Source organism: Charadrius vociferus, unplaced genomic scaffold, assembly GCF_000708025.1.
Source record: "Charadrius vociferus isolate BGI_N301 unplaced genomic scaffold, ASM70802v2 scaffold123, whole genome shotgun sequence".
NCBI lineage: Eukaryota > Metazoa > Chordata > Aves > Charadriiformes > Charadriidae > Charadrius > Charadrius vociferus.
The window spans coordinates 762,676-770,570 of record NW_009647425.1 but is presented as its reverse complement, the minus strand read 5'-3'; the positions used below and the strand labels follow the sequence as shown (position 1 = coordinate 770,570).

General features: G+C 40.1%; 1 protein-coding gene across 1 annotated transcript in view; it reads left to right on the top strand.

Moving 5' to 3' along the window:
- The window catches only part of ARHGEF10 (Rho guanine nucleotide exchange factor (GEF) 10), an 83,562-nt gene that overhangs the window by 38,658 nt on the left and 37,009 nt on the right, over nt 1-7,895 (top strand). The gene's annotated exons all lie outside the window — the stretch shown is intronic.

Below are 7,895 nucleotides of genomic sequence, written 5' to 3'. Positions count from 1 at the left end.
ATTTATGGCATTTTATCTCTAAAGTTCCCTGCGTGGTCAGGATTAGCTGGAGTTTAATATAATCCTGAAGCCATGCTCTCAATGTATGAGCTACTTCTCACCCTCTCGACAGGCTTTGCATTTCCATGGTGTTCTTGCATAATTTTACTCGCAAATGGTATAGCACTATGAGTTTAATACCTTACTCGGTATTTGCTGTTGCAAGCTGTTGATTTTTATCTTCGCATTGCTCAAGCTGTGTGAATAAGCAGTTCTGCGGTGGGACTGTATTTTTTGTGCAACTTGTCCTTTGGTGTTCAGATCTGATACAATGAGCATATGACGAGACAGGTCTCAGCATTTGTGTAATTACCAGTTGAGAGCAACATATTAATAGCTGACAGGGGGGTGAAGCATGTTAAAAATATTTTGCCAGAGTTGAGACTTGGGAGGTTTGTTTCGCAGCTCTGCTCTATGTGTACTGGGTAGCATGTGGTACTTGGTTCTTTGTGATTAGGACTTGAAGAACTCCCTTGTCTTGCAGTGAGAATAAATGCATTAAAGAGTTTTAGAGGCTTAGATTATCAGATTCAATAATTAAGATCATAAAGATTACCTTTAGGTGCTTACATGATTAAAGCATGATTAGACTGAATGTAATTTCATGTTTATGATAATGCTCTTCATGTTGGTCATTGATGATGACATGTCCTGACTGTATGGGTAATTAGGCTTATTTACCCTATGTCTGAAATAAATATTTTGTGTTCCAGTAATCTCAGGGGTTTATTGCTTGTCACTTAATACTGTGTATGTGTTTGTGCTGCTTCTTTCTGCTCTAGGTTACTACATGTAATTTAGGGCTCTGCTGTAAAGCTGTGTGTGAGTAGCTGCTGAGCTTTTCATTGATGGCTGTTAACTAAGCTCTCGTTTTCTGAGATCATTCCTGACTTCCCATTTGCTTCAATTTCCAAACCTGGACACTGATACCACCGTCTAAATATTTGTGTAGTTCAGACCTGAAAGTGTAATGTAGTTTCAGGTGAGCTACAGTTGAGCTACGGTGGCTCGTAATTTTGAGGAGCATGTAACTGTGAAGATCATGGTTTGGATTTGGTGTGAAAGAATAAACAGGGGTAATGCAGAAAGTCTGCTTTTCTGTTATGAAATTTAAATTGACCTATGGACTTTTTAGGCCTTAAACCAGGATTTTGGATTCACAAGACTGCTTTTTTTTTTTTTTTAAATTTTACTGAAACTCCAATTGGCTATTAAAATACTCTCATAGGAGGAACAAGAGAATATAACCCACCCACATGCTGCTCTGAGGTGTCTATGGAAACAGGAGCAGCATAAGTGAGCAAGTGGAAAGGCACAAATAGGAGGAGGGTGGTGCTGGGGGAGCTGTCAAGGGCTTTGCTTGCATAAGACAACATGCAGGAAGCTTATAGTTCAGCATCTAAAAATAAAATCTCTTCTGCTTGGTCACTGGCTTTAACAGTCATACAGAATTTCCAGGCAGAAGGGATCAGGGGTACGGAGGCACCTCCCTTGCATGTACCTGGTGCTTGAATTTGTGAAGTTCTGTGCAAGAGAGGGTTTCTGTGCAGCAGGGGATGCTCATCGCTGGCCTTCCAGCGACAGCTAGGTGTTCTGGGGCAAAGGGTTTTGTAAAGGGAAATGGAAGAACACTTAACAGTGGGCATCAGTATCAACTGCTAAATGAATGACAACGTTCCTGGTATTCCCAATATTAATAGTCTTTTTGCCATCTCTGTTTATCCGTTGCTGAAATGGATTGCTTGTGTATGGAAATGTCACATAAAGGTCGTCTTTTCTGCTTGCACTGAGAAAATTAGTTCTACTAGACATCCTTAGGGAAGATGTTTTTCCTCTGTTTGACAAGATCTCATGCCCAGAGCAGCTTCGAGGCATTTGTCCTGTGTGTTTTGCGTACCAGTGTATCTGTAGGAGCAGGATCCAGTACCAAGTATAGGAGGAGAATTCCTCAATTGCAGTAATTGAATCATGGGCCACCTTAGTGGTTTCTGGTTTGTTTTCTTTAAATTAATTCTCAAGGTCTTCAGACAACAGGAAGCTATTTTACTTCAGGGATGGCGTTGTCTCTCAAGCAGTCTCCATCCTTGTCTTTCCTAAATGTGGGCATCTTAAACTGAGCAGTGGGATGCTGTCAGCCTATTGTTACTTGATTAAAAAAAATCAGTGAAATATTTCTGGGACAATCCAAGTCACATTTGACTTGAACAATTCTGACTGCACTTAAGTAGTTTTAAATATATTACTGCTACATCATCATAGTTTAACCTAAGCATGTTAACAATCTCATGGTATCTGTTCAGTTTGTTATGAACTGATCAAGAATTCATCTGGTGTCATGATGCTTTGCTTTCCAGAACACTGTACAAGCTTCTCAGGTTTAAATGTAGACTTAAATTTTGTGGAAGGGGGCTATATTTTTATTATTTGTTGTGAGTGCATAATTCTGTACAAGTACCAGTTTGATATGTCTTCCTCAGACACAACAACTTTTAAAGTTACCTCCCACATCCTAACTTCTCCCCCCATCCCAGGTGATTTTTATGCTCAAGATGAGTACTGAATCTTTTCCAAATCTCTTCCCTTCATAACACTTGATGTTTCAGTATGCTGCCTGGATGCACACAGATGGCTCAGTGGGAGGAAGCAATACAAATGTGCTCAGCCTTGAAGACCAGATTGCAAGTGGCAAGTCAAATTTGGGATTTACCAACCTTTCAGAGTACTCTTCAAATGTGGCATGTTCTTCAAGCGTACCATTAATGGCATGTTACCCCTCAATAGTGCTGGAACTATAGTCAGGAACATAGCCTTTCTCAGTTTTGGTTGTGGTTTTCACACATGAGCATTTGTGAGCTTCTATTTCATGTAACACTTAGTCTGACTTCAGGGTTCTGCGTTTCTCAGAAGCAAAGTAATCTTTCTAAGGACCTTGAATTTCCATGATGAGTCAGTTCTCATTTCATGTCAATATGGCTTTTTCCAGAGCAATTTATATTGATGTATTGTGGGTTTGAACCATGTGGGGAAAAGGTTGTTACTATAATCATACTCAAGGCAGATCTTGTCAAGATTAGTTACTTTGCAGTAAAGAGATACCCAGAAGTGTATCTAGTAACAGTCTTAGGCTTTAATATGATGTACAATACAGAAACGTTTACAAGAATAGTTGCAATCTTGATAGTATGCTGAATGAAGCTTTTGTTTTATTTGCGTGCCATTTGGATTTATGTGATAATATTACTTGAAAAAATCGTCCTAATTGGGAATAAACACGAGTTTAGTATGGCAAGGGACCACCTGAGCCATTCTATTTGCTTACCCAGGAATAGATGTTTAGATTATGAGTGACTGCATCTATTCTAGGCGTTGTAACACTTTCTTTTCCCCTTTAGTAGCATAAATGTCTGGTAAACTAGTAATTCAGAAGTGAGAATCAGAAGAGCGTGCAGCAAAAGCTACTGGAAAGCGTGTACAAGTAACACATCACCACAGTAAATAAATGTGTCCCTTAGTAATTGTTGGAGAGGAAGAATAGGGCGTGATCAGTGCAGCATTACAATACCCAATATGCTCGTGGTGCCCGTGAGAATTGAAAATCCAGAGGAACCGGATAGACAGCGATCCCAAGGGAGCGGCTGCTCTGCCGGTGCCCATTAAAGCAGCTGCTGCTGTGTTGGCCGTGCAGGGGAAGAGCTGCAGCTGATGCCTGTGCTCCCCAGCAAAGCAGCCGGAGGTGGGAATTCTCCTCTTCTGCCCACACCCAAGCGCTAGCACACAGACGCTGCTCTCGCGTGTGTTATATTCATGCACAACCTGCCAAATCCTGATTTTGCCCCAGCCAAGTTAAACTGACTTTAACCACACCCAGCGAGTTTCCTGCAGGCTTCGAAAATGGCTGGATGTGAAGGGGCTAAAATTGCTGCTGTTTCAATTGTAAGCATTACTTCAAACCAAGCAAAAATGGTGAATTTACAGCTGTGGTGCTGAGAGTAACACTGGGAAATGAGCTGGTAAAAGAAGTGTTTAGCATTATACTCAAATATATCTTGACTAATGAGCAATTGTTATAAAAAGCAGAATCTTCCCACCCCAATTTTGCACAGCAGCAAAAAATCAGTTTAAACTTTAACCTCTTCTCCTTCCTCTAAAACAAGCAGCAGTCTTGTGGGTTTTGGTGGGGGTTTTTTTGGTATGTTTTTTTTTTGTTTGTTTTGGTTTTGGGTGTTGTTTTTTTTTTTTTTAACCCTGAGTATATTTCATAATACTGCTGAGCAAGGAATTAGGTATTTTGCATGAATTAATGTTTGTTGGCAGTAAACTTGCCTCTTGCAGGGAGGCATGAATTCCTCTGGTAAAATCCTAGCAACAAAGGAGTTGATGAAAAAAAATTCTGCTGACTTACATGTGGCCAAGATTTCACCCTTGATCTGTAGGTGGAATGCAAAAAACACTGCCTCCAAAGCCACGTGTGGTTATTGGTTACAGCACGATGCCTTCCCTCCTGCCCGGGCACACCTCTAACATGTGGGATGTGTAGACCTTCTCTAAACTCATGGAGGGTATTTTTCAAGTTGGAAAAATAAGTTGTCTTGGAGCTTGATAGCAAGAGTGGCTTAGAAATGGGAAGGAAATGGCTTTATCATTCGTGAAACATTTCAAAGTACAAAAAGAAGCCAACCACGTGTCTGCTTTGGAGTAAAGCCTAGAGTTTTTCAGTGCTTTCTATGGAAAAAAAAGAAAGAGTGAACACCCACCCCAAAATAGCCAGCAATCGAATGGTCAGGGAACATGTGTGGGCTGAAGCAGCCAGTCTCTGGCTCTGAACTGAGAAACGCATCTGATGAACAGACTAGCGTGCCCCCACCACCTCCTTCACCCAGGAAAAACCCTCTGTCAGACAATTCTCAGCCAAATCAACTGGTAGTCAACATTTTGTTAACCACTGAAAAGCTAATGCTATTTCAGAAGATGTTGTGAGTAACCCTTTACAGGATTGAAGTCCTGACATGTTCAGGAGATGAAGTTGCTATAGCTTGTAACTCGTTATCCGGACACAAACCAAGTGGTAAGCTCTCAGAGAATTCTATTCTGATGAGTCCATCACTGCTGATCTCTGAAGCCCAGTTATTTTTTTGTGTGTGTTTGTTTGTGCCCACTAAAGACCTTCATGAAAGAATGATATTGATCTAGTCCACAATTGAGTACTAAAATTTCTTCTTCATTTGGCCGTTTGTCTTTTCTAGAACATCAGGGGACGGAAGCAGGCTCTCTTTAATTATTTATTGATTTGCTTTTTAGCATCCTTTCCTGTGCTAAGAACATGGTCTTTAATAAATGAGCCTAAAATGTCTTCTGTTTGTTTTTTTTCTGTGTGACAGAATTTCAGATGCCAGATTAGTTTATTTGCTCTGACACTCTTATTGCTTCCTTTTTATCTTGACTTATTAAAAGGTTATAAAATATGCATGGTGCAGACAAAACAGACTCAGGTGACAATTACTGAATGAAAATCAAGATTTATGCCTTATTCGCAAGGCTGAAACAAGGATATTTGTAAGAGCATTTGAAGCTCCAGGAAGAGGATTGTAGAGGACAGCTCTTTTCAGGCACAGTGGATGCATTTACTGCGCAGGGCAAGTCCATCTGTGTAAGAACTTAAAGCTTTCTGTATGGCCTCAGTTGAAGACTATGGCATAAAGTCCTAAAGCATCTAAGAGTTGCCTGAATGACCGCTGTTACATGTTGCAAGTTAGTGTCCGTTCTCTGACCTGCTTTCAATAATAAATGAAATGTCCGGTAATTCTGTCTTAATGAAGCTGCAAAGAGTGATCCTAGCTTTTAAAAGTCAGAAATAACGTAATTCCCTTAAGTGAAAATATCCATGCTATACAAAGGAATCCTCACGAACTTTCAGCTTTTCACAGCCTGATGGTTGTAAAAAATTTTCTCTTAATTCAAACCCACAAGGATAAATTTCAGAAATATTTGTAGGAAGTTTTTCAGTGCAGCAGTTTGGTTTGTTTAGTAGTGGAGTTTATAAATGACAGGTAAGTGAATGGACTTCTGCCAAAACCACAACTAAACTGCCAATTAATTACTCCTAGTCAGTCTAAATTTTGTTTTGCAGAAGTTATCTTTTTGTTACAGAAATTTGGGGGAAGAATGATTTCATTTGTGTTCTTTACAGTGCCAAACACATTAATCATGGCTTTTGGCTAGATTTCACCAGACTTCTATTAATACTTCTGTTAACACTGATTCACCCTTTCTTTGCAAGTAGCCCCATCAAAATCAACAATTTGTGTTCGGGAACTAGCGATTCTGGTGCTTAACAAATTACAATTATTGTAGACATTAGTAAGAAAAAAGGTGTAAGCTAGCAGAAGAGGGATACAAGGAGAGAAGTGTTTACAACTTTCAGAGGTTGATTTTTCAAGTATTTGGATTTAAGAAAGTGAAAATGCAGCTTAATGAAAGTATATAGTCTGCACTTCTGGAGAAGTGTTTTGTTTTGTTTTTTTAAACAAATCTGCAAACATACTCTACTGACCGTAATCTGAAAACTCTTCCTCTTAGGTATACTTTGCAGTCATTTCTTTTCATTGGGTACAATAAATGTAATGATTTTTTCTTATGGACTGATTTGTTTTTAAGGGTAAGAAAGGCTAGATTGTTCTTTTAATTAACATTCAGAACAGGCAAAGAAGGGTGGGTGAAAGTAGATCTATTCTCTGGCTGGGTAAATAGTAGTAAGTGTGGTCATTCCCCTGTTTAGAGCTCAAGGGCAATACACAGAAATCCTTTCATTGATTCAATTTACCAGAAGATTTAAAGGCAAGAGAATAATTTGAAATTTTATGGGAATGTGTAATATCTCAGGTTTATGTCGCATTTTCTTGCAGTGAAGGGGTGAATTCAGAGATAAAGGAACCCTTACAATTTCAAGGCTCAAGGAAGATGTTATAATCTTCAAGGTTTAAGGCAGACTCCTCGCTTAATATAGTGAATTACATTAAAGAAAAAGATCCAGTGTTGGCCTGGAGCTGTATGATGCTTCCAAAGAGGAAAATGTCTTTAGAAAATACAGTTGGTTTGATACGTAAATGAGAACATACGAACGATCTAAGAAGAATTGTTTTGTGCATGTTTATTTTTCAGCTTTATTCTGGATTATGCTATTCTGACAGCTTTGTGTTTGGCTTGTTGTGTTTTTGTTTTATACAGCGGTCCCTGTAGCAGACTTAGGGAACGGAGATGCTAGCGGTGTCTTGGCTGGCAGCTGTGCTGTGTCCAGCACCGGTCTGCCCTGGCAGCCAGACCCGGTGGCACGGCTTGTGCCCGTGCTCCTGACCTGGCTGCGGAGTGGGTAGCCAGCATTATGTTTAGATCATATTCTTCCCAACACAGGGTTGAAATCCTTCTGCTCCAGGGGAGTTTGCTGCCCGCGGACTAGCTTCCAAAGCGGTGCTATGGGTGAAGGATCTGTACTCTGGATACTGCACTGCGTGAGCTAAATAATCTGCAGGGATTTCCTGGAAAGATAATCCAGTTTGGTTCCTGTCATTCAGCTGAAGGGAAACATGCTGACTCTGTACGAGTCGGGGTGGGGTTTTTGGGGGAGAGGGAGAGTGTTGTTTCTGCAAGACCTATATAGCCATCCTGTTCCTACCACCGCGTCTGAGAGTCAGAGTGTATTAGCAGGGCTTTGCAAGCTTTGTGCATAGAAGCAGAACGCTGATACTATCAGTCAGAATATTTTTCTGAGTTAGTGTTATTTTATAAACATATGTACTTGCTGATGGTTAGGCTGAAATATTTCTGCTCCTGTTAAGATTTGTTGTTGATCTCAGTGGAGA